Source organism: Podarcis melisellensis, assembly GCF_964234715.1.
Source record: "Podarcis melisellensis genome assembly, chromosome: 4".
Taxonomy (NCBI): Eukaryota; Metazoa; Chordata; class Lepidosauria; order Squamata; family Lacertidae; genus Podarcis; species Podarcis melisellensis.
The window spans coordinates 60050249-60077615 of NC_138531.1; the positions used below are offsets into that span (position 1 = coordinate 60050249).

The 27367-nt window shown below is 39.4% G+C and overlaps 2 long non-coding RNA genes across 3 annotated transcripts in view; one reads left to right on the forward strand and one right to left on the reverse strand.

Moving 5' to 3' along the window:
• LOC309368102 overlaps positions 1 to 27367 on the reverse strand; it is a 114883-nt gene that overhangs the window by 26483 nt on the left and 61033 nt on the right. Inside the window, exon 3 of the long non-coding RNA XR_014167527.1 lies at positions 14392 to 14475. This is a non-coding gene — a long non-coding RNA (uncharacterized lncRNA). The remainder of the gene's footprint in view (positions 1 to 14391; positions 14476 to 27367) is intronic.
• Positions 1 to 27367, forward strand: part of LOC309368115 — a 45244-nt gene that overhangs the window by 3753 nt on the left and 14124 nt on the right. The gene's annotated exons all lie outside the window — the stretch shown is intronic.

Here is a 27367-nt window from a genome sequence, read left to right on the forward strand (position 1 = left end):
CTTGTTGGAGAGTGTTATAATACAGACTACTAGCTCCCTGTACCTGGACACTGTTGTATTGGCAAGCTTACCCACGCATCAGCAAAGGGGCCATAAATGCTTGGGAATATGTCAGGGGAGAAGTGGGATTTAGTCAGTTCTGAAGCTTTCGAAAACATCAGTGGAGATTCAGCAAAAAAGGTGGGTCCCACAATACAGAATACCATAATAGGAGGGCCAGATTTAGGTTTTATGAGGCCCTAAGCTACTGAAGGTAATAGGGCCCTTTATATGTCCAGCTATCCTTTGTGTCAACAGCAAATTGTTGCTGTTTTTTGTGTTGGATATATGCTATAGGGTAATCTATGGACCTAATTGGTATCTAAAGCCATTTGCACATAACAAAATATGTATTTTATCAAAGCTGCTGTATGTATGTTTTATTTTATTTGTTTTTTATCTTATATTTTGGAAATGTACATCCAGGTTTTTTCCACCTTTAATTTTTTGGGGGGCCCCCAAGAGAGTGGGGCCCTAAACTATAGCTTGTTTAGCTTGTACAGAAATCTGGCACTGCGTAATAGACAAAAGCCAGGGTAAAGAGGTGTTTCTTCAGTTATGCAATGAAGATGCTAGAGGAACCACTGTCGGGAGGGAATTCCATGAGTCAGGGGCAGCAGAGAAAACCCTGTCCTAGGCTACTATCCCTTGCATTTCTGTGGGTGGTGAAACTACTCACAGAGTGATTCCTTCCTTCACACTCTTACACAATAAATGGAGCGAAGCAACTTGGTTAGTTTGAATGGGGGAAGGAAGAAATAAAAGAGATGAAGGCAGGAGGAGGAGCTAAAGAGGGTTCTAAATGCTAATCCCTGTGGGTCATAAAGCTAATACTCTCCACCTTCTATTCCCCCTCTCCACAACATTTCCTTCTTTCCTCACAGGAATGAATGATTATTCGTAAGAGAGAAAGGAACATGCACGTAGGGCAAAATTTAGGTGTGTTGGAGTGGGGCCTGAAAACCACTCCACACACTCTTCAGGTTTTGTTCCCTGCCTCCATAGGAGCTAAAGTTCAATTTAGTTCCTTTGGGAACAGGAAAAAGCTCAAAAAATGCTCAAAAAATAGATTTTTAATGTGTAAGACATATGAAGGGAACAGTGAAAGTTGATCAGTTTGCCGAAGGTCAATTATGAAGTCAGTTGTGCATTACTTCCCTTTTAGCTAAGTCATAAATTTGACAGAGAAATGTCATGATGATGCAGGTGATGAACATTTTTGGATTCCGTCATAATGATATAGAGCACTTGGAGCTGCTAAGCACTTAAGCCAGTGCTTAGCTTTAAGCATCTGAACAGTCTTGCTCATTAAATGGATCTAATCATGTGTTCTGTGCTCCCTCTACTGGTTTAGCGGCAGGTGACTTGTCTGACAAATGCCCAGAGCTGGGTTGATGAACTTATTGTAGAGCAATGCTGGTGCTAAGACCTAAGTGTTAAGATAGCACATGAATATTCAGGCCTGGAACTTATATGTCCAAATACTCTCAGGAGTTAATAAGCTGCTTCTTAGGCTGTCTTCCTCCAATTGTCCCATAAACTTATCCATGCTGTACTAAGGACTTAGTGATTTTGTTGTATTGGGATATGTTTTTATTGCTTGTATTTTTAACCTTGTTTCAAAATAAAAGGTAATATGCTGTGCAATATCCAATGTAAATTAATGCACCTGTGAAAAAGAGAATGAAAGCTATATTTTTGGCTTTGGAAGACATTGGTTGGAAACTGTGATATGGCTGTTTTCTTCTGATAACTTTCAGCAAAAAGGGGGGGGGGGCTGGCAGAAAGGCTGATATAAAATCCCCAGATCTTCTATGTATATGTCAAGAGGGAATACTTAAAAACTTTAAAATAAGAGCTATGACAGAAACTTTCATAAAGGTTTCTGGAAACCTGCTTGGGACAAATAAAATTCTTGTTCTCCCCCACCCCCCCATAAAGTTATAGAACAATGATAGTCTAATCAATAGCTGAGAGTAATGTTGCAAATGTTACAGGAATTAAACCAGTATAAAGCCAGCGGCATTTAGGGCTGGAGAACAAGGCCCATTAATCTTTTCCTTTTGATGGCTTTCCCAAGAGGTTGCAAAATGTATAGCAGGAAAGTTCATGCAAGGCGTTTGCAGAAAGAACATAAGTGAAGTCTTCTGAACTTGTGAGCACTTCTGAACAGCAGAACATGCTGACAAGATGCAATGTGACCCCTCATGATCAGGAGGCTGTAACTCTCCCAAGTTCATTTAAACAGCAGCATTTTATTGCAGCTAGATGTTATGCACAATACAAAAACAGTTTTAATTTTATTTTAGACTCTCTTGCCATTCTATTATTTCCCTCTCTAAATAACTTTACATTGCTCTAGGGATGATACTCAGACCTTAATGGTGAAAGGGATGTTATAAGGATCCAAACAAATCATTTGGTTGTTAGAAATGATAATTAGATTGCCCTCTAAATTCTTCTTCTTCAAGAAATCCTAGGAAATAATGCATTCCATCTTTAGAAATCAGCCAAGGAATAATTCAAAAATTGAACCACATAAATTATTAACTTGGTTCAATTTTAGAAGAGAAAAATAGACTCAGGGTACATATTCAGCTGTAGTCTGTGAAAATTAAACCTGCAGCTCTATTTATTTTTAATGGAACTTTTGTGCTAAATTCTTCTTGATAGGTCACATTGAAAACTTTGTACTTGGTGTTTGTGTGTGATTTCCTCCTTGAGATTATGGCATAATACATGTATCTTAGGCCAACAATTAATATTTATTTAGGCTTTGTTTATGCTGCCAAATTGTGAGAGCAGTTTGGGGTTTTTAACCTAGACAACAATCCCTGTACATGTGCAGCAGAAATTCAAGAACAGTTCAGCCAATACTGTTGAACACCACAGCAGTTTATTCATGGGCTACTCGATCAAAATGCCAAGATAAAAAATGTCCACTACTGTTTTTAACATTTGCTTATAGATATAAAAGGCCTTCATGTTTTTATTTCATTTATTTATTTATTCCACAACATTAATTTACTTCTGAATCGCAAGAAAACTGCAAAGCGGGCTGCAAAAAGAATTAAGATCAGTGGTAAGAGTTTATTTAAAACATTAAAAAAATGAATTTAAATCAACAATAAACTAAAACTAGCTTAAAAGATGTGGCACTTTCTACATGCCTAGAGAGGCTTGCCTAGACTTGCCTTGCTGGGGTTGTGGTGGTGGTGGATTTTCACCTCATAGAGGGCACCATAGTACCCAAGTCTGCCCTTGTTAAGTGTGTGTATTCATGCATTGTGTGTTTTTGTATGTGCTATATGTATGCATGTGGATATGTCGGGGGAGGGGAGTCATTCCTATTTGGCTATGCCCACTTTTGTCTTGGCCACATCCACCATTTCCATGCAGATGCTGGGGAGTTGGTCAATAGTGAATGTAGCCCTTGAGGCAAGAAAGTTTCCCCACTATGACAACTATCTAAAATGACCCTACCATAAATGTAATATTTTCTGTTATAGAATTGTAGAGTTGGAAAGGATCCAAAGGGTCATCTAGTTTAACCCCTTGCAATGCAGGAGTCACAGCTAAACCCTAACCTTGTGGCACTCAAATCAGAAGCGTAACACTCAAATTGTCAGTATAGCACTCAAAACAGATGTGTGGCACTCAAAACGGAAGTATGGCACTTAAAACAGAGCAAGTTCAGCTTCTGAAAAAAGTTCTCAAACCAGAACACTTACTTTGCAGTGTTTGGGTTCCAAGTTGTTTGAGTACCAAGGCATTTGAAAACCAAGGTACTACTGTAAAGCAGAATGGCACTAAATTAACAAGTAGAATAAGAAAAATAAAAATAAAAAATAAAAATATGTTGAGAATTCATGATTGAGACATACCTTTGTAGTAAATAATATACAAAAGAAGGCAGTATATAAATGGCTTAAAGCAGGGGTGTATCTACAATAATAAAGGTGAGACAACAACTAGCCTACTCACACATACATAGTTGATAACCGCCAGTCCCATTAATACAAAAAGTCTCTATAAAAACTTACGTGTCCTGATCAGCATGTTTCCATCAAGAGGAACATAGAAAGAGGATGAAACCTATTCTTATGGCTGTTGGCAAATAAGATACAAGTATTTTCCAACAGAGATTTCGTCAATCATATGAAAGCTGCCTATGGTCATCTTCTTGTTGAAAATATTGTGGAGGCCTTAGAAATACCTTTGAAAACAAATCTAAATTGGCAACTAAATTGATATGAATGATCACCAAAATTACTCAGCTGTAGAAGATGTCCCTGCATTTTAAAACTAGGTTACACAGGCCTCTTCAGGTTAAAACTCACAGAAATAGAATCTGGGGGAGATTAGAGTAAAATCAGAGCCAACGTGTTACATGGGCATCAATGGTTAACTATTTGGTGGGTTCCCATCTTTCTGAGACTTTTCTTGGGGTCAGGGAAATGATTTTTTACTCTATTAGAGAAGTAGTAGAAGAAAACTAATTACAAATTTGGTTGTAGCCAATTGTACTCACTCATTTTGTAGCTGCAAAATCAACCACAGCTCAGGCTGCTTGACAGGTGTTAAAGATCAGCAGCTGTAGAAACAGACTGATAGCTACATTAAAGTTCCACACCTGCAAGAAGAGAATCATTCATTCATTCATTCATCCTGAGAACTTTGTCCTTTAGCTATAAGACGAGGTTTTCTTTTGGTAAATGTGTTGTACTACTGTTTCTAAGTAAACAGTGATAGTAATTAAAGCTGTTATGTCTCTTCTAGGCTAAGTGAACATCAGTAATAAAGTTGGGAGGAAATACAACCCACACTTTAATTGGCCAGATTTGTAATTTTTCTACTGTAGAGGATGAAATGTTGGTGAATAAAGAAAGAGGCAGTAAATTCTTCTTATTGCACAGGAAATTGCTTCAGCACTTAGTTTTAAATGCAATTCAAAGTGACATGTTATTAAGAAAAAGAGCTCATGACAAGAAAAGTTTATTCCAGTAAGACATAATGGAACTTTACTGAATTTTATTATATGAGTTTGCTGAACTATCTGTAATGCATAAAATAATTATAGAGAACATGGGCATTAGTGGAGTAGGTTAAGCAATGTATAGGATGAATCTGAACTGGTTGTTTTGATAAAATGTACCATTGTCTAGATCATGTGATAGTCATAACAAGAAAAATGGGGAATTCCATAGGATCTTCCAGACACATACAGAGACCTTGTCCCAGTTACAGACAGTGAAAGAGCTCGTGTATTTTTTTTGCACTTGCATAGGAGTATGCTATTCCCTATTCCCCTCATATTGCAGCAGTGGCACAAGCAATTCCCTACTCCTTTCACAGCAGCGACACAAACAAAAGTACCAAGTTCTCAGGCCAAACTAGGCAAGATACCATTTGTGAAATTAACAATTATGTGGATTACTGTTTTAAAAGTAAATAATTAAAAACAAATAGTAAACATGAGGACCACAATCCAGATTGAGGACCTCAGCAGAGATTATGGGGGCTGTAGCACTGTTCCGTCATATGAATGGGATTTCCCCCTCAATAGAAGGCACCAAAGGCTATCTGGCATCAATACCACTGCAGGTTAAAGTCCACCCTGGTCCCACCAGTGTCCAAATCCAGAACTTCTCCCATGCCTGCTATTCACTTTCTAAAAGGCACCCATGCATTCTGTAAATGACACCTAATTTGGCCTTCACTGTGCTATGCCTACTGATATACCGGTAAGGTAAAGGGACCCCTGACCATTAGGTCCAGTCGTGACCGACTCTGGGGTTGTGGCACTCATCTCGCTTTATTGGCCAAGGGAGCCGGCGTACAGCTTCTGGGTCATGTGGCCAGCATGACTAAGCCGCTTCTGGCGAACCAGAGCAGCGCACGGAAACGCCTTTTACCTTCCCGCCAGAGCGGTACCTATTTATCTACTTGCACTTTGACGTGCTTTCAAACTGCTAAGTTGGCAGGAGCAGGGACCGAGCAACCGGAGCTCACCCCATCACAGGGATTTGAACCGCCGACCTTCTGATCAGCAATTCCTAGGCTCTGTTAACCCACAGTGCCACTAAATATTATTTGTCAAGTACAAAATTGTCCTTTTGCTAGGGAGACAATCTTAGAATTAAGTAAAAGGAGCAATCAGATGCTTTTCCATTCTCTCCAGCTCCATAAGACTCATGTTAAGCATATATGCTCATCAGAAATTGGAATGTTTGCACTGTGAATATTGCTGCTCCAGAACTGAATCAGATCATAACAGTGGAAATAGTGGATAAGATGTTTCCTTATGTCAGCTTTCAGAATCTACCACTAGATCTTATCAACTTCTTTTCTAAACTTAAGCACTTGATTAGGCTGCTATAAGCATATGGTTTTGATAGTACTATGGTTCTGACCCTGATCATGATAACCAGCTGAACAATTATGATAGCCTTTCATTTAAAGAGTACCGCACTGTGGTCTAAACCACAGGGCCTAGGGCTTGCCAATCAGAAGGTTGGCGGTTCGAACCCCCGTAACGGAGTGAGCTCCTGTTGCTCAGTCCCTGCTCCTGCCAACCTCGCAATTTGAAAGCATGTCAAAGTGCAAGTAGATAAATAGGTACTGCTCCGGCGGGAAGGTAAACAGCGTTTCCGTGTGCTGCTCTGGTTCACCAGAAGCGGCTTAGTCATGCTGGCCACATGATCCGGAAGCTGTCTGCGGACAAACGCTGGCTCCCTCAGCCAGTAAAGCGCGATGAGCGCCACAACCGCAGAGTCGTCCATGACGATATTTTATCCACCACACACACACACAGCAAAAAATATGTCATTCAAGAAGCAAAAGGAAAAATGTCCCTCCAGAAAGAAGAGGTCAATGCTAGTGGTCTATGATACTGCCCACCCACAGAATGGGGCCAGACATTAACAAATGCATCTGAATGTGGGATCACCTCTAGCTTTCCTGCACTTCTGTATTAACTTTTCATCTAAGTCTAATTGCCGTAGTCTATTATACCAGCTTCGAAGAGAAAAGTGTTAAGGACCCTTCTAGCTTGGTGCCACTTCCATGTGTGCTGCCTTGAATTATTCTTTAAAAATGCTTTCCAAATGCATAGGCAGAGTAAGGCAGGTGCCTCAGGAAGCAATTGCTGGGAGGTGAGGAGTGGTGCCCCCTAAATTAGCCTGCTATTCTCTGTTGCAACAACGGGCACCAGCAGTATTCATATAAGGTTCAGCTTCTAGTTTTGTCTGCTTGATGTATATGAATGGAATGAAGAAGAACACCATCTTGTCTTTTGCCTCAGGCAGCAAAATGTCTTGAGCCGGCCCTGTGCACAGGACAACCAGATTTCTTTAAGCTTCAGTGTCTTTTGTAGCTTCATGTGTGTGGTAATTCCTAGGTCAAATAAAAAACGCCACTGAATTCAATATGGCTAGTACCGTATTTTTCCCTCTATAACACGCAGATTTTTTCTCCTAAAAAGGAAGGGGAAATGTCTGTGCGTGTTATTGAGCGAATGTGTGGTCCCTGGAGCCGAAAAAATAGGCAAAAATCTAATTGCGCTTCACGGAGAAAGGAAACCTGAAAAGAGGAAGCGGCTGCTTTCCTGCATTCTGCCTCAGGGTCTTACTGCCCACCCGCCTCTGTTTCCTTGCTGTGTTTGCTCAAACGGAACAAAGAGCAGGGAAAGCCCCTCCCCTCCAGGCAAGCAGAGGGGAAAGCAGCCAGTGCTGCTGAAAACATGCAAGAGAGAGAGAGAGAGAGAAAAAGAGAACGCGCGAGCTGGCTGGCTTGGGTGGGTAGGTGAGGGAAAACTTTTGACTTCCTTTCCTCCCTCCCGTTATACCCCTCTCCTGCATTCTTAGCGAGCTGCTTCTCTGCACACCCCTCTCGTGCTCCTTGTCCGTTCTGTGTTTTTCCTTCCCTCCCCACTTAAAATGTGGTCAAAAAGCATGGATCCACATGGATCCTCAGGATCTTTGCATTGGGTCACCCCAAATTCACCATCAGATCACATAGCATGTCCATGGCTACAGCCTGCCCCCCAAAAATCACGCACCCACTGTTGCCTGGGGCTGCAATGGTGCAAAAACGTGGTTACAAAACATGGATCCACAGGGATCCTCAGGATCTTTGCATTGGGTCAGCCCAAATTCACCATCAGAGCACATAGCATGTCCATGGCTACAGCCTGCCCCCCAAAAAATCACACACCCACTGTTGCCTGGGGCTGCAATGGTGCAAAAACGTGGTTACAAAGCATGGATCCACAGGGATTCTCAGAATTTTTGCATTGGGTCACCCCAAATTCACCATCAGATCACATGTCTGTGGCCACAGCATGAAGCACAAAAATGATACATCCACTGTTTCATTCAGAATGTTTTTTCCCTTGTTTTCCTCCTCTAAAAACGATGTGCGTGTTATAGAGCGAAAAATACGGTATTTTACACTTGGGATACAATCCCATAGACACTGAGTAGGGAGGGTATTTCACTGGAGACAGTGGCAATTACTCCTGAGGAAACATGCATAGGAGTGCACCGCTGGAGCCTGTGATTCACCTTAACTGAGCTCAACTTTGTTCTTTGTGCATATGCAGCTGGAAAATAATAAAACAAGCTTTTAAAAGTCCTAGCTTTAATTTTTTTCATTCATCTTGAAATACTGAATTACAAGAAGGAGGGTGTCTTTCAAGATAATCACATTCTGAAGTGCATTAGAAAATATTTCATGTGTCTCAGCTGACATGATTTATAGAACTATTGGATTTATAGCCTTCTGCTACTGTTTTATTTGCAAGATTTGTGGACAATGAAGGAAACAATTCTTCCTTTATAGAAAGAATTATACATGTAGGGAAAGGGTAAAAGTTGAAATGTCCTGGGAATATTGATACTTACATTTATGATATAATTAAATAATACTAAAAATTGCTCAACAGAGTTAACTGATGAGGTCAAGAATAATAAATTAGATACTGATCTTAATAATACCTCCTCCTTTGTTTTCCTTTCCGCAGCAAGTTGACAGGCTTTGTAAGCCATAATAAATTTGAGTGCTTAAAGCTTCCTCAACAGCCATCACATCCTGATGTAACACATAGCTTTTGTTTTCTTGGGTGCATGGTTTATCCTCCTTTATGTCCCGTTGTTGTTTTAGAAATACAATCTAAACTTATTTAATTATATATTGTACATTGCACCTTACAAATGTAAAAATGTAAAAAAGTTCCTTGGCTTTAGGGGGGAAATAAGGAAAGGAAACAATAGTTTTAGTGGCATGCTCATAGCTCTGTGTTGAATTCAAGCACAGTGATTTAATTGTGTTGTTTTTCCTTAAGTGCAGTTCATCCTCCCCATCTCTCTCTTCCCTTGGAATATGGGAAAACTTGTGGCTGCCTATGTTTAGATTCTTGACAGGATCCTGTAGATACAAATTAAGCCCCCAGGAAAGCCAATGTGGTTCTCTCTAGATGTTGTCAGACTACAGCTCCCATCACCGCCAGTCAATGTGGCCAATGATGAGGGATGGTTGAAGGTTACTGACAGTGACATGGAAGCAGGCTTGGTATTATTACCAAAGTGACAAGCAAAGAGGTCATTAGGATGCAGTTCTCATGCCACTGCACCAAAGTGTGAATTGCCCCTGTGCTTAAAAGTTTACTGAAGTTAAGGCCCTTAGACTGGCTTGAGGATGAAAGGTAAAAGGTAAAGGTAAAGAACTCGGGGACCGTTAAGTCCAGTCAAAGGCAACAATGAGATGAGACGCTCATCTCGCTATTCAGGCTGAGGGAACCAGCGTTTGTCCACAGACAGCTTTCCGGGTCACGTGGCCAGCATGACTAAACCGCTTTTGGCACAATGGGACACCATGATGAGTGCCAGAGCGTACGGAAACATTGTTTACCTTCCCACCGGAGTGGTACCTATTTATCTACTTGCACTGGCATGCTTTCGAACTGCTAGGTTGGCAGAAGCTGGGACAGAACAATGGGAGCTCACCCCGTGGCGTGGATTTGAACCGCCAACCTTCTGATCGGCAAGCCCAAGAGGCTCAGTGGTTTAGACCGCAGCGGCACCCATGTCCCTTTTGGGGATGAAAACCTGTATTCCAGAATGTGATGTGATACCTTCGTAGGAATACACTACTACAGCCATTGGAAAGGGCAAGGGAATAAAATACCAACAGTTCATAGTGCATAACAGTTAGAACCATAAGATGTTTTACCACTCACTTCAGCAGAATGCAGCCACAGACGGTTGCCTTCATCCTTTGAAAGATGTTCAGATAAAATGTATGTACTGAGTGCTATATCAATAATAAAAAAATACAAACCATAGCATTATGTCAGCAATCCAAGGACATTATATTGTAGTTCTAATAAAATACTCTATACAAGGCTGTAAAACTGCACATCTTTGTATTTTCTGCAACCCACTCAAAAAGCCTTTCAAGTGACATGGGGGAAAGGTGGTTTGTGTACTAAAGGCCTGATCTGTTTATGCAAGTGCAAATCTAAAGAGTTCTGAAATAGGGGTCTTCAGTTCAGTGATACAATGAACATAATTGTTTGTAACAATAGAGTTTTGTATTGGAAAACACCAGTTATCCAACAGATGTTGTCTTCATTTTTAGCTTTACAGCTGCTTCACAATCCTTTTGTGCAAGGATAAGAACAGGTGGGAGACCCAGCTGGACAGCATCATCTTCTTACACTGCAGCGTCAGTAATAAAAAAAAGAGCTGAGCCAACAAGTTCACCTTTTAAAAACATTTATAGAGACAATATCACTCCTCCTTTCTTTTGCTTTCAAAAGAAAACACACTTTTTAATGAGTTGGACAAAGCCCACTCAGTTCCTCCAGAGTCCCAGTTGTCCTCAGAGCCTTATGGCAACTGTCCTCTCTGTGTGGTTTTAAGCCAGATTAAGCACTTACAGTAAAGATTCATTTAATATACATATTTCCCAAAAAGGAAAATGGAAAATGCCAACCACTATTAATGTAATAGTGCATTAATCGTTCACAAAGGGATTGGAAAGTATCGGTAAATAACTCAGAGCATGGGCTGCTTTATGACAAATTATTTTGTTCCCTACAACTATATACACTGTATATGATGTGTTGCTTTTGGATATCATCAGCATTCATAGCTAGGATCTTGCTATCATTCATCAGTGGAAAAGCCATAACACTGAGCCCACAATAAAGATTTCTCTGACAGTATATATTTCCTCTGGCTTCATTTCCACTGACAACAATGTATGCTTGGCTTAGGTTACATTTCACAAAAAATATCCATATCCATATTTGGGCGAGGTAGTAGTTTGATAATGTTACCGAAATGTAAATGTAAAGAAAAAGAAAAAAATAGGAATATATATTTTTATGGTTGGGTTGCGACTTAACCATAATTTCAGTAGAGCCACTAAAATTAAATCAATGGGACTTGTAAGTCATGATTAATTTAAGTTCCATTTATTTCAGTGAGTGTACTCTAGTAAGCATGACCAAGTTTAGATCAAACCCATTTACCCATTATTTTCTAAATGTAGTGTTAATTGTTACCCATGTCCTAAAACTGTAGGGATAATGCTACTGGCTTTATTTTGTCTGTTTAGATTATTATTTATTATTAATTAAATTTCAATACTGCCCTTCACCCAAAGATCACAGGGCTGATCACAATATAAAAAACACAAAAAATACATCTCATAATAACAAACAAAAACAATATCCCGCCCTCCAGGCACAGTTTAAAGGCCATGGATTGTTTAATCAGCCAAAAGGCCTGGGAGAAGATGAATGTTTTTGCCTGGTGCCTAAAGTTCTATCGTGCAGGCACCAGACCAACCTCCCTGGAGAAGGCATTCCACAAGCAGGGAGCCACTGCAGAAAAGGCCCTGTTCTCGCGTTGCCACCCTTGACAACTTCTCAGTCACATTGTGAATCTTTGCAACAAGAAGACAGCACACCTCCTGGGACATCCTGTTACCTCTACACACTTCTGCCTCTGTCCTCCTCAGTAGGAAAGTCAGAAGTCTGGGTGAAGACATGATGCCCCCAGTGCTAGCCTTCTTATCAGTTATTTGGGAGGCTTAATAAGGAATCCTAGTGATTTACACACAGCTGGGGAGAAGCATGTAATAAAAGAGTTCTGTTCATTTTCTTCCCCTTACTTTGTATAATATTCATCACCTTAGATCACACAGAACAGTCAACTTTAAAAAAAACAAAAAACCACACACCTTGCAATGTGCATCTCATGTTTTATTTATGGTCTATTTTTATTCAAAGCTGTCCTCTTTTCCAGTGAAGACTGCTCAGTTATAACAGCTGAGATATTATTATTTTTAAAAAAGTTCCATTTGCACTTTTCCTTTGGCACTGTTATTTGGGAGAGGAGGAGCAATTGTTTTTTAATAGGTTGCTTTTGTACTGTTTTTGCCACTTGATACCAAGTACGTCCATTTGTTGAAAGTTCATCCTTTTTTAAAAAAAATTCTAAATAAAACATATAACAGGAGTTTGATTTTACATAGCCCTTTTTTGCTACATAGCCACATTAGAAACTGGGAGCCCTAATCCAAACTGAATAAGAGGTTTAAAACTGAAGTGATACTTTACTGGCTTACTTCACTGACAGTATGTTTAGAAATTGCAACAATTGCTTTAGTGAGAATAATTTATTGTAATTGGAAGGCATGGGGTTTGCTTATGTCTGGAATAATGCTACTGAGCATGAGTCATCTACACTTCAGAAGAATGCAAAGAGGTAAAAATCAAATTTTGTTTGACACCTGGATAAGTGCCTTAAGGCTATAAAACTGATGGCCTTTGATTGGAACGGCATCAGTAAAAACTGTTGCCGACTGCGCTGGGAAGAACAGGTTGAATATGACTATCTGAGATATTCCTAGAATATGGAAGGAATAAATAGATGTCAAAGCGCTTGACAGGTGCTTCAAAGAGATAACTGTAATTATTTCAGTCTCAAGGACACTTAACATAACAGGAAGCATTTTGGTCAATCTGTTAACACTGACAATTTATAAAGTAGTTTTCATTTTTCTTAGAGACCTCAGCTAAAAAAACACATAGAAATCAGGTGGCCAAGCTTCAGGCTGCTTTAAAATATTTAATTGTGAGCTGCACAGTTTAGGACTTTGGGTTTGTACAGACTGGGGGGTGCCGGGGGCTGTACTCCAGAAGAAGCCAGCGTATTACTTGCCTTAAACATTACATTCCCTTGTGCATGCATGTGAGATACAGTATATCAATAGCTGTGCAAATACTACAGACAACAGTACATGGCTTATCACTTCTAAGCTACACTCTTCTGCTCTGATATGAGCAACTAGCTTTCCACTGAAGCTGTATCTACATGATGCGAATAATTAGCTGTTTCAGTCCACCTTTCCCCCTGCCACTCTCTGCATCAGAAGCAGCTGATGCAATGAGTCTGAATCACTCTCCCAGTAATGGCAACACTCAAGCTTACAAGGACCATGCAGGGTGGTACAAGGCAGTGATGAGATTGGGACTGGAAGCCACTGTTAGAAGGGCAGGGCCGCAGGGCCACCTCACCATGCCAGCTGCTCCTACCTCTGGGTTTGGGCTTGGTATTGTTCTGAAACAGTGGTACTCAAGTTTTTGTTATACTCAAGTATAAAAACGGTTAAGAATTGGAAAACTTAGAGGCGTCTAAACTTAACCCCCCTGCATGACGCTATAAATGCTCTTGAAAAATGTACATCTGGGGAACCGTTTTCAGCATCTCATATGCACTGAGGAGCATACAGGGCATTTTCATGGTTCTATTTTCATGTTATTCCTAATTACGTACTTATTTTCTACTAGTGCACGTCTTTCATTTCATGTTTTTTTTAATGCATTCTTGTCATCACAAAGAAAGGCTTCCCAGTTTGTTTTGTAACTCAGTTTCTTTAAAAGTGTCCAGAGAAGACCCAGTTAAGCAAGGGTCTTCCCCTCAACATACATTTATTTATCTATTTTAAAGTATTTATATACCACTTACCATGTTCAAAAAACACAAACCCAATGGTGGCAGCTGTTGAGAAATAAGCTCTTCCAGTAGGCTAAACTGCTGGGCAGGATTAAAGAAGGGCTTTATTCTCATGAAAGGCAACAGGGAGTTCAAAAGCAATAAAAATGGTTCTTAAAAACCTTCACAGAGCCCTAGTTCCTATGTGCTTAGATCTTGGATGGGAGGAAATCTTCATACTTCCTACCATTACTGATCAGGATTGTGAACTTCAAGGGCTCTCATCCTAGCTTCCCATAAATTCTGTCTTCTACTGAAGTCTCACAGCATCAGTGTATTTTCTTACCTTATCACAGATGTTTTTCCTCTGGGAAGGTGGGGAGGGGACAAGTTCCTCAGGTGCCATCTGTGGGTTCTGTTTTGCTGACTCCTGCTCATTGAAACAATAGAATGTAAGAAGATTCATGACATGACATGACATTACATAGTGAGAGTCATGATAATGTTATCTAATCAGATGTAGTAAGATTCATGAACTTTAAGTAATCAGATAATGAGTAGTTTACCAAAAAAAATCATTTATTTCTTTAAATGATTTACTATATATATATATATATATATATATATATATATATATATATGCAGGTTTTGGTGTCCTCGGGTGTCTTCCCGTGTAAAAGTTGGGGTGTCTAGGCGACGTTTCGACGACACCCCAACTTTTACACGGGAAGACACCCGAGGACACCAAAACCTGCATTCCTGTACCCGTGAAAATCTACGAAAGCAAATATATATATATATATATATATGCAGGTTTTGGTGTCCTCGGGTGTCTTCCCGTGTAAAAGTTGGGGTGTCTAGGCGACGTTTCGACGAGGTCTCACTCGTCATCTTCAGGCTGGTGCTTTCGGCTTCTTCCGTACTCTTCATGCCCTATTAGAAACTGAATGCATAACTAAGTCTAAGCACATCCCATTAAAACCTGCACTTTGCTCTTTTATTTAGTATCCTGCCTCCGGTTTCTGTTTCCCTTGTATTGAAGTTTAGATTGTAAGTACTTCAGGATATGGAACTGTTCTCTTGTATTCTGTCGAACACTGAGCACACTCTCTGATGGTGCTACACAAATAAATGAATAGATCAATAGGACAACATCAAGCTGTACTTCCAGCCACACTACAATACTTTTTCCTTGTGGTCTTGGACATAAATTACAAAGTAATATTCTGGTTCTCTGCCACAAAATTATAGGCCTAAAAATCACTAAAATTCAAGACCCAGTAAATGAAACTATTCTTTCTTGTCATCCCTGAGGACCACAATGTTATTACAACAAAAAGGAAACAGAGATTTAGGACATATTGGTTCTATGCCTAATCTTCAAAAACTATTTATGTATTTTATAAAAAAGCAAATCACCTAAGGGTTGTCTCTATTTGAAACATAGTTGCTAAATTTAGTCAGTGGGAAAATATGCTTGCAATATTCCTATTCTATATAACCTAGAAATATCGGATTATTTTCATTTTTTATTGTCTAAATTCATATTCTACAAGCCATGGTTTGGATTTAGTGTAACCTTTGCAGTTATATTTCAATTTAAAAAGGAAAAAAAAGAAAAGGAGGTGTTTCTCAGGGCTTGATACACAGACCACTTACTATAGTCCCTTCTATGCATCACTAACCGCCTGTTCCTGTGAGGCTTGTTTAAGCTGCAGTTTCACAAATGGGGGTTTTCAGTTTTTCCTACCGCAGCTAAAACCACATTATAAACATAGAACTTGGTTTTAACCCCCCCCCCCCCGTAAAAAAAACCACTGGAAATACCGGGTACTTTGCTTTCCCCAAACTTGGGGAAAATATCATTCCCCTACCCACAATTCCACTTGTATGGTACAGCAGAGCGAGTGTTCTTCTTTTTTCTAGATAGTCATTATAATCTTTACTCTTAAGATATTAGAGAATTAGAGAAATGAGAATTAAATTCTGTGTCTTGTATTTATTCACATAGCTGGTAAAGAGCAGTCATTGGAGACGCAAGCTTCTTGTAATAGCTTCTGGCATTTTTCAGCTTTTATATGTGAGAGGAATTTTTCAATTTCCAGTCTTTGGCCTTTCTGATGAAACTGCTCACTAGGGTGCTTACTGTAGCAATTCTGTATTGTCTTTGTTTAATACAGACACCTGTCCCTAAGGAACCAAGTGGATTTCAATTGCTTATTATATACAGCCCACTGAGCAGACATCCAGTGGTGATTTTTGCTCAGCACTAGTTTCAACTTTTTTTAAAAAAAATGGTAACTATATTTTTAAGAAGCAGTACCCTCCAGACCTGATTGACAATGCTATAACAGGCCAAATCTTGAGGGTATTCACAATTGAATATAGTATCTTGCTGATGACTATGGATTTCTGATCCCAAATTCCCACATACAATAATACCATATCAATATATAGACAAATCCAGCAAACTTCTAACCATTTTCCTCAGCTGAGAGAAAATAATTATTTTCCCAGTTCTGGTATATTAAAAAAAATCTACAAAGTACTCCTTAAATGAAAGTGAGACTCAACCTATGCCCAAAATCTTCATGTGCTGCAGAACAAATGAAATACATTGAGGTGTCACTCCTGGTGGGTGTGAGTTGCCCACAACTCACTTCCATAAAGCAGCATGCTCAACAAACAAGCCTGCTAAACCTTCATCTTGGTATTGGTTGTTAGCACCACATTCTCCCATACCCTTTTGGAGAGGCGAGCCATTGCCATAGCTGCCTTGCCAATACACTTGTCCAGCTGAGCATTGATGGAAAAGTTGCTGGTTATGGTGGAGCTCAGGTAGACAAATAGCTTACCACCTCAAGCATGTGGTCACCAATGCCAATTCAGAGAGTGCTGGCGACATCCTGAGTCTAGATGTTGGTCTTGTGGGGAAATACAACAACAGATCCAGAAGGAAGAATGGTCCACGTTTTCTATTTTACTACTGTGGGTGAACAGGAGAGAGTTGGGGGGGGGATGGATTAAAAATTGCTCAGGTTTGGGAGCCAAGTGCCATTCGGAGGAACAGGGGGCAGAGGCAGGCCTGCTCTGAGCACAGCCATAATGGGCAAAAGGTTGCACAATGGAGGAGCAAATGTAGGGAATGGAGTCGAGTGGTCAGTTTGCCTCCCATCCATTTCCTCCCATCTGACCCTTCCTAGCACGCAGTAAGAAGTGCCCAAAGTCCCACTAGGAACTTTGGTGCCTAAATGAGTCCTTTGGTGTAAACATGCCATTTTAAAACGAAGTCTATAGCTAGAAATGGTTTAAGAATTGCATCACAATATAAAGAACAGTAGGATTTAAACAAACAGGATCACATCCACAAAAAGGAACAGGGTAGCTAATAACTGATGTTCTCCCCCCCCCATTCCTTTCTATAATTTAAATTTGGTCTAAATGACAAATCAATTAAACTTTCATATTTGCATTAAAGGTTCATGGAGCAGCCAGTCTGAATTACTTTTAAAGCTGCATAGAGGGCTCCCTTACATACATAAAATGAAAGCATATGGAGAAGAATTGATCTCAGGGAAAGGAGATTCCCATATGGTATAAAAGCAAGGAATTTCTTCATAGATTGAAATATGGATCATCTTTTAAAACAAATCCAAATTGCAGATGGTGAAGCTCAGACTGAAATGGAAAAGATTCCTTGTTATACCAGTGGAGCAAAGCATATGTTCCATATAAATGCTATAAATAGTAGCAACTGGATAATCCTGTGGGACGTGTCTGCATAAAGAAAGCAGCAATAGCAATAGCCAATATATATATATGCGCATTTCCCCCTCCTCCCCCTGACTATATCCATCTAGTGGCAGCACATTTTTCTGCTTATGATATGTGCTAAAATCCAATGTTTGGTTCAAAATAAAGCTAATTTGCATTGGCATAGAGACTTAACTCACTGGTGTATTATTACTGTGTAAGCAGGTGTAGAAGCAACTGCAAATAAATGCTTGCTGATGGAATCCCAGCAGGGTTTCTGATGAGTTTTCGTTTTGTTGAACCTTACCAAGGAAATTACTGCGTAAAAAGCTTTGCTATTAGTTCTTTGCCTGAAAAAATCATTTAGCTACACCTGGCCAGATTCATGGCAATTATACTAACTATGCGTAGAGGCCATACCAAAAAACTCATCCACCTTTTTAAGCCATGGCCTGAAATCTGTCAGTGTAACAGTAGAAAATGACACAACTAAGCTATGAATAATAAAAAAGCAAATGCACATAAAGGGGGGAGGGAAATGGAATTTAAACTAGAATCTATGTAACTAGAACTATAATGTAATGGCCAATATTTAAAGTGTGAATTGTCTACAATTGTTTATTTATTTATTTCAAATAATGTGTAGTGCTTAATCTTTTGTAATGGTTTAAAATGGCTAAAAGTATATGTAAATAGAAATGCTATGATAAAATGTCTCATTAATAGCTGAAAAATGTAGGTGTGCAACACACACCTGGCACTATAATCCAAATGCACACGCAAGCTTTGAGCCATCTTAGTGAAAGGGATTCAAAATGGGTACTAAAATTGTTTAGATAATGAATCTGTCTCGTGGTTAAAAGTTCCAGGGGTAATAAATCAGAACTATTATTTTGATTTCCTTTGTAGTGATGACAATGGCAATGCAACCCGTTAGCACAAACATAAACAACAGGAGTATTCAGACTGTACTGATTTTGAATGCAAGTGTTTATCTTGACAAAAATATCCCTAAGCATAGAAGATATACTTAAAAAAGAGCGTTTATGAATTTTCCTTTACTCCATATGAGTTTGCCTTCAGAAGATCCATTCTTCTTGCTCTGATCTGCAAAGTTTTCACACCTGTTTTCATGGATTTCTACACGATCCTATGCATGCTTACTTGGAAGTAAATCCTACTAAATCCAATGGGGCTCATTGCCATGTAAGTGCACATGGGCCCTTAAGATATCAAAGCTGCATTTTTAACTGAAGATAGAGTAATCAAAATGTAGGTATCATAACCCTTTAGTCACATGACTGCTTAGAATGTGACAGCTGCAACATGCTGCAAAGATTCTAATCTTTATAGTGTTGACATGATTTATGTATGGCACCACATCAGGCTATATTCATCTAGAAACACAACAAAATTGCAAAGTATGTATCTGGGTAACCCCCATGCAATAGGTTTCTTCCTTCTTCCTTCCTAAGATAAAAATAGCAAATACATTATAGTGGTACCTTGGGTTACAAACACTTCGGGTTACTGAGTCCGCTAACCCAGAAGTAGTACCTCGCTTATGGCTTAATTTCTAAATACCAGCTATGGAGTCATCTTGTCTGAAAATCATACTTGGGCATGCTTACAAGGAGGCTCTTTCCTTGTCCATAGAGACTAATTGATTTGTTTATAAAAGAGGAGATAATGGCACTCTGCACATATGGAATGGCATGCTACTCTAAATAAGTGCTGTACATTCTGGTGAAAACTGTAAGGTTAAAAATGGCAGCCCTACCAAGCAAAAATGTGGCCGGCCACCACTGCTTTCAAACCACTTTCATTCTAAAAGGCAGTGGAATGCTGAATTCTTAACAAACAATGTAAACATTGCACCAGTCCCTAACTCAGCAACATAGGTGGTAGCAATTTACATACATTTGATTGAAAGCAAATGTCTCTGAATAAGGCAAATGTGTATTAATAGGAACACCCCACAGAAAATGTTATTTCTGTTTTTAACCTAGATCAGGTATATGAGTTTAATTGATAGATCCAGACAATAATATGGAATTCAGTCTTTTATGCTAATGACCAATTAAGTTAATGGGGTTACTTAACAGCTACTTTGGTGCAAATGATTTGAATATTCAATGATGATAGTGGGAATAGCTCCCTAGAGAGCAAATATGAATACTAAGAGCACAATTCTATCTATAGGTTATATTCTGTCTATAGGTTATACCTTATGATCAGCATAGAACCATTGCTAAATTTCCCTTCAGAATAAAATTAGACACTAGCATAGTTAATTTATGTCCGTGGTAATCTACCAGCAGTGGAATTACTTATCTACCACTGGAGAACTGCCAGTGTAATAGGAAAAATCCAGGCAGAGCTGGGGTGTGGCAGGTGAGGAATATGTTTTAATCAGAATCTTATCCGCATTCAGGGCCCTGACCAGACCCCTATGATGGAATAGTGTTGTGCTTACAAAAGAGGTAGTCTAAGTGAAAAAGCAATCTAATGCGATCCAAGTATAAACAGCATCAGAACACTGAATATCCTACTTCCTTACATTTCTCTGTCCCCTTGTCTTTCCCTGGCAATATGCATTGTTATGGGAAGGGCAGGAACTGTTGGGAATCTGAAGTGACATACCCACATGGCAGAAGTTGTCCCCAGTTCCAGTCAGCACCCAAAGGCACCTTAAGGGCCAAAATAATTTACCGTACTACTGCAGAAGATAAGGCTTCTGTAACACAGTACTGGATGTTGACATATATTCAGATAGAGATATATCCGTACAAGGTATTTCTGTTGCTCCAGCAATTCAAGACGTAACACAGATTCTGACTCACTTCTCAAGACTCACTGGCTGACTAATGAGCTGACATTCCTTAATCACTTATATCAGGCATAGGCAAACTCGGCCCTCCAGATGTTTTGGGACTACAACTCCCATCATCCCTAGCTAACAAGATCAGTGATCCGAGATGATGGGAATTGTAGTCCCAAAGCATCTGGAGGGCCGAGTTTGCCTATGTCTGACTTATATAGATGGCACTGGGCAGTTGCCATAGTAATTGGGTTCACTGACCTTGCACCTGTTGGCTTATCTCATACATGGGGTGATTTGTACTCATGAAGGAAATTAACCCCTTCCTCTATGTCCAATTCCTCCAACATGAACTGAGTTCTGTGAAGTCATTGTGGCATCCCTGCCATTGCCAAGGACACGTTGTCTGGTAGTATTGTTGTGTTATCTTTTGTTCCTTACCACTATTTTGCTTTGCTACTAAGAACGCACAAGATCATGATTATGTGATGTTAAGTGTTCATTCTGGTACAGTTTTTGCTGACTTCATAAATCATAGGATTGGTATCCACAAAACCTTCTATATCCTTCTGTATTATCTGAATTTACATTACTATGAGATTCTGAAATACTGAGCACTTATATACATCAACTTACATGTATTAGAAACAGAATTGTGTCCATTATCAAGCATAAAAAGATCCTTAATGTTCATATATCCTTTCCAAGCAACATCTTCATTTAGGGGAGATAGGATATGATTTATTTATGAAAAGAGTTTAAAAATGCTTCTATTTAATTTCTTGCCTATATCACGGACTTGCTCCAAATCCCTCTTCTTCAAACTAAAACTCATTTTTATTCTCTCTTGCTGTAATTAGGAAGACAAGATATATTTTAGACCTTAGAGTATTGTTTTAATTTTCCTATACAGTATTTAAACCACTTACACTGACACCTTTCAGAGTCTATTTCTCTTATTTAAAAGTCCCCTGTGGTTGTTCCTTGTCTCTCAAGTGAGCATTATCTTAGATTTACTACTATCTGTGTAACACCAGAGAAAAGGAAGATGCAGCCATACTCTGTCAGTGCCAAACAATGGCTGCCATTGTTCTCGGTCTTCCTGCGTGGGTTATTGCTGTTGTATACAGCTAAGTTAAAAATGTGCCAAGAAATAAAATTAGAGTTCTACATTAGTCCACCTGCAATGCCCAAAACCTTAGCTGAGTTTTCTGAGTTTCTCCAGATATGCAAATCCCAAGCTGGAAGGCTAACACCAATCAAACTTGTTCCCACTGTGTAGCTTTGAACAATTTTAAATATTCCTGTCATGTTGCATTTCACATAACACTGCCACTGCTCATGAAATACATTTAGACATTTCTGAGCTGAATGTAATAGATGTGATGATGTGAAATTAGGAACTGTTTGGAACACTTGCTGCCTAGAACAGTGTTTCCCAAACTCAGGTCTCCAGCTGTTTTTGGAATACAGTTCCCATCATTCCTGACCACTGATCTTGCTAGCTAGGGATGATGGGAGTTGTAGTCCAAAAACAGCTGGAGGCCCAAGTTTGGGAAACACTGGCCTAGAATAAATGTTCTTGGTGATACTGGATCAGAAATATACAAATTAAATAAATTTCTCTGTGTGACTGCCTGGCTCACGCAGATCATGGTAAAGGACATAAAACATTATTTTCACCAAGATAATATTTTTCTGATGAACTATCCTGTTAGTAAAGTTGCTTGGCCTGAAAATAATCACCTGTCTCTTTTTAAAATAGCTCTATTCTGCCTGTGTGGCTGTCTGCAACAAGTAATATTCCATCCACGCACTGCAATTTGCTTCTTAAATGGAAGTTGTTTGCTTTATTTATTTACAACCTCCATAAAAGACACTTAAAGGAAAGCATTTTTGCATTAAGTCATTTTCCGCCTCCAACAATATTACTTTCTTACCCATCAACATCTGGAGGACATATATCTAATAATTTCCATGCTGTTTTCCCCCCAATAGTTTATTTACATAAATTCTCAAATTACAAAGTATTCCTTAACTCATGCATTAATCTTGTCAAATATCGTGTTTCATGTGCCATATTAGTATGATGCTAGGAACATCCACAGTTATCTCATAAACCATTTCCATGCTTTGAAGAACCATCAAGGCAATGTGTTGATCCAAATGTACTATTGCATGTATTAAGGGCCTTCTATGTATTAAGGGCCTCTTCTGATGGTGGAAGGGGCATGAATCTAGTAGAGGATTCTGCAAACGGAAGTCAGGGGCATGATTTTCACCACCACCACCACTCCACTTTACTCAGCTATGCCCCATGATTTTTCAACCCTGCAGAGCAAATTTTTGAGGGACTCGGGGGAGCTTAGACTTCAGAGCACACCACTCACAGAACTCTGGATCCACCCCAATGTATGCAAATCCTTCTGCTGTGGTCCAAATGCGATTTCCAGTGCTATTGGTCCTCTGACCACAGGCAAGCTGCAACAGTCAGCTCAGAAGCAACAAAGAATAGTAGTACAGTTTGTTTCTCAAACTGGTGTGGGAATTCCCTGAGGGCAGGGGAAGGATCATAGCTCAACAGAAGAACATCTACTTTGCATGCAGAAGGTCCTAAATTAAATCCCCATCTTCTCCAAGTAGGGCTGGAAGTTTCCCCGTCTGAAGCCCTGTTGAGTTGCTGTCAGTCAGTGTAGACAATACTGAGCTAGATGGATGACCTGACCCAATACAAAACAGCCTCCTATGTTCCTAAAAAAGCTGTGCATATATTTTTAGTGATAGAAAGGGAAATTTGGTTTCCCCAACATGTAGGTTTTGGCTCTATCGGCTTTGTTGCAGGTCAAGTTATCTCATGCTATAAATGAGATGGCTTGGATAGACAGCACAGGACAGGGAAATAATGGAGTATTTATTATCATTTTGAAGTAAAAATACAACATAGGACCACTAAGGCATATAGCCAAATCGACCCAGAGAACAAACAGCATTCATCACACTGCATGGAAGATGTGGCCTTTCAAAAGGCATGCATTACGGGTATAATCTAGCCAAAGTTGAGAACATAGCCAAATGGTCTTTGGTCTCCTTTACAATCCATTAACATGAATCAATAGATTGGTTTTTGCTTGAACTCATGTCCTGAATAGTTACCATTATTGGAGATGAGAAAATTTTCCTCAGAGCACATTGACTAAGTAACTCAATACAGCTTTTTTCCTCCTGCAGTATTTGTCTGAGCTCAGGTACATGGGTATCCCAGACTGAATTTAAGGCAGGTGACCTGTGGTGCCAGGCTTTTGGAGGTGCCTGTCAACTATTCACTGAAGAAATGAAGTGAAGACTGAAAAACAATTCATCTTTACTTGTAATGCTGTCAACACTGACCAGTAAAGCTGCAAGGCCAGTCTTGCATTAATATAATGACAATGAAAATCTGTAACATCACTGCCCATTCAACAAACTGCATGTATGTATCAAATCCATATGTGAAATTTATAGGGCAGAGATAAAAAATGCATACAACATGAAAAGTGGTACAAAGACACTAAAAATAAGATCCAGGTAATAAATAATATAGGTTTTCAAAGTTGAGCAAGTGGAAGATGGTGCCAAAGATACTCCCCTCCAAGGGTACCATTTGAGCTAGGGCCACTATTGTGTTTTCTGGAATAGCTGTTCTCCTAACACCTCTTGCAATGCAGTTCTTTGCTTGAAGTATATTGTGACATCCGTTGCATAGATTAGGAGGCTGCTGCTCTTAGCTTTGATTAAGTGGTTGCCTAACATAGCTATTTGGTAATTTTGACCATTATTATTATGTGATACGAGCCACATAATAGAATTGCACAACACCCCACCCAACCACCTCAACACAATGAGCTGGACATACCATCTTTTTAATTAGTCCTGTTCTTCTCCTAGGCACAACTGCAAAGCACACATTAAATTGCAATTTTATTTGCACACCTTTGTCTTCCAAGCCTCATGGGCCACCCCATATTGAACATGTTACAATATACTATTTACTTCAAATATTAACATAGCAGTACTCATGTGGCCCTTGGTAGGTTGCGAAAACTAAAAATGTGGTAATCATCAAAGCGCCATGCAAAGCCATAATGTATACCATATGTTGATCCTGTATCAACCCAGTACATAGGCTCCCCAAGCAAAATGTTAGATGCAAAATGTTCCAGAATATAATTTGCAGCAACACAAATTACAAGAGGCAATTTTCACTGAAATTATTATTTTAAAAGAAATAAAAAAGAGCAGCATGCTGCAGTTTTCCTTGACCAATCAATTCTTATTTCAAAAGGTTTTAACAAATATTTAAAATGTATGAAGGAAAACATATGGAGGAGCTTTCTGCATGAAAATGCCTCCCCCAAACTTTCTGAAGTGAATGAAACCAAACATTCATCTCGGATTCATCAAGATAAATAATAATGTAACTATAGGAAGAAACATATTTGTGAAATCTAAAATTTTGCCTTAGGTACTCCTTCAGATGCAAGATGTTGGAATCTAATACCTTCATCTGCTTGGAAGTCCACTTTAAGTCGATAGGAAAAGACAGATATGAGGATAAATAAAAGCTTTGCAGTCTACTGAGTTTCTTAGAACTATTCTTATTGATCCAGTGTTTAATGCCTAATTTTTAAAGTCTCTCTAAAGGCAAGAGGCAAAACTTCAGTGCAAGGGATATTTATAAAGGGTTGAAGGAAGGGGTAGAGCCAGAATTTGGGAACATAGCAGACATTTTGTAGCCTAAAGTCTTCTATAACAATCACATTTAATGATTCTTCACAGGGTTATGTGGATATTATGGGGCTGTTTTATGAGACACAGCTGAGGTTTCCCCCCCTAAAAGATTCTCATATTACTTGGAGATGAAGACCACATGTGTATAGCTTTCCCCACCTTTTAAAACACAAAGAAATAGAAACTCATAGTGGGGCCTAGTGATGTTGTATGGTTGCCAACAGGTTGTTAATCAATGAAGAGTGGGCTAGAAATAAATAACAACAACCACAACCATCCTTGGGAAACAAACAAACCAGAGTCCAGCAGTTAGAAGGTGGCACCCAGTGGTATAGAGGCCCACAAAAAAATGAAATACAAAATACTGGAGATCTGGGTAATTAAAAAAAATATTAATGCTATATTTTCTGTTTCTGTATGGTAAGTGAAATACTTTCAAAAGTGGTGTTTTGAAATAATATAATTCTATCCAATTACAGTGGTACCTCTGTTTCCAAACGTCTCTGCTGACAAACATTTTGGTTTCCGAATGCCGTAAACCTGGAAGTAAATGCTTCAGTTTTCGAACACACCTCAGAAGTCGAACATGCTACGCGGCTTCCGTATTGAGTTTTCGGTTTTCAAAAGTTTCAGAACTCGAACAGTCTTCTGGAACTGATTACGTTCAAAAACCAAGGTGCCACTGTACACTGCAACTAGATCCAGGATATGGGAAGTTAGGGTCGCTAGTGCCTTTGTCTGGATTATTAAACCATTCTCTCCAATAATTGACAGATGAAGACAGGAATATGCTTGTAACAAAGGCTGAACTAAAAAATCTTTAGCTCAAAAATTGTGAAGTGGACCTAAAATGGCAGGACTGAAGTCTTGTGGGGTGTGGCAAGTGTAGCTGTAAAGTATATGGCAGTGGGGTGGGGCTGTTTGGCTGCAATGGCAGCTTCTCCCTTATTTGTTGCCCTTTCCTTCCTCTTCCTGATGACTTCTCCGTAGTTAAGGGAGCAGGGAGCTCTTCATCTGGAGTGTCACCTGCTTCCACTCCATCTGACCATATCAAACCATTATTTCCAAGCACAGTACTCAGACCCTCCAAGTCACGTGACCCACATGAGATCATGGAGCCTCAAAACACACATTTTGGTATGCTGCACAAGATTGTGGTACCAGAAAAAGCACTTGATCTCACACGATCATGGTGACCCAAATGGCTGCTGTGACCCCGCCGGGAAAACCGGAATGTCCCAGTTTTTCTGGGACACTTGTGGGGTATGCAGTACTAACCATTTTGCTGACATGGGGCAAGTGGGACATTCACATCGTCCCTCTTGTTGTAATTTGCTAAATGCTTGCTCTCTGCCAGCTGTCCCATTATATTGTGTGCATGCTCGGTAATGTTCTGGTGATGTGAAGAGATTTTGCCTGTGCTAGCTACAGAATTGTTCCAGAGGAATGAACTGGAATGGACTGCCAGATTTGCTATTAGTGTATAGATGAGTGAGGTTGTTGTTTTTTAGCTATAACTTCTGAGGATGTTTATACTTGCTGATAATTTGATGAAAGGTTCCTGCCATTCTATTCTCTCTCTTGGGGTTATACTTAATAAAAGTCTAGTGGAGTCTATACTGAAATAATACGCTGTCTCAAGTATTGTTGCTTTTGTTGGTTTTTCTACATAATACAGTGTTTTATGATGGAGAGTGGAGTATTTTATGAACAGAAAGATTTCCACTAGATTTATGTCCCATTTATATGAGGCCAATAGATTGCAATAGCACGTGTAAGAACGCTGAAGCAAAAAACCAAACTGTACTTATGTCAAGGAGATGGATTTCGGTTGTAAAGAATATGTGTAAGAATAAGATAAAGACATAATACCGTCTTAAGGCCTTTCCCTCTTGATGCAGTTATATATGTTACTGCACGTATGCAGTGAGGTCCCTGGCCCTTTAAAAATGTAATATTATGCAAAGGCATCTGCCTTGGC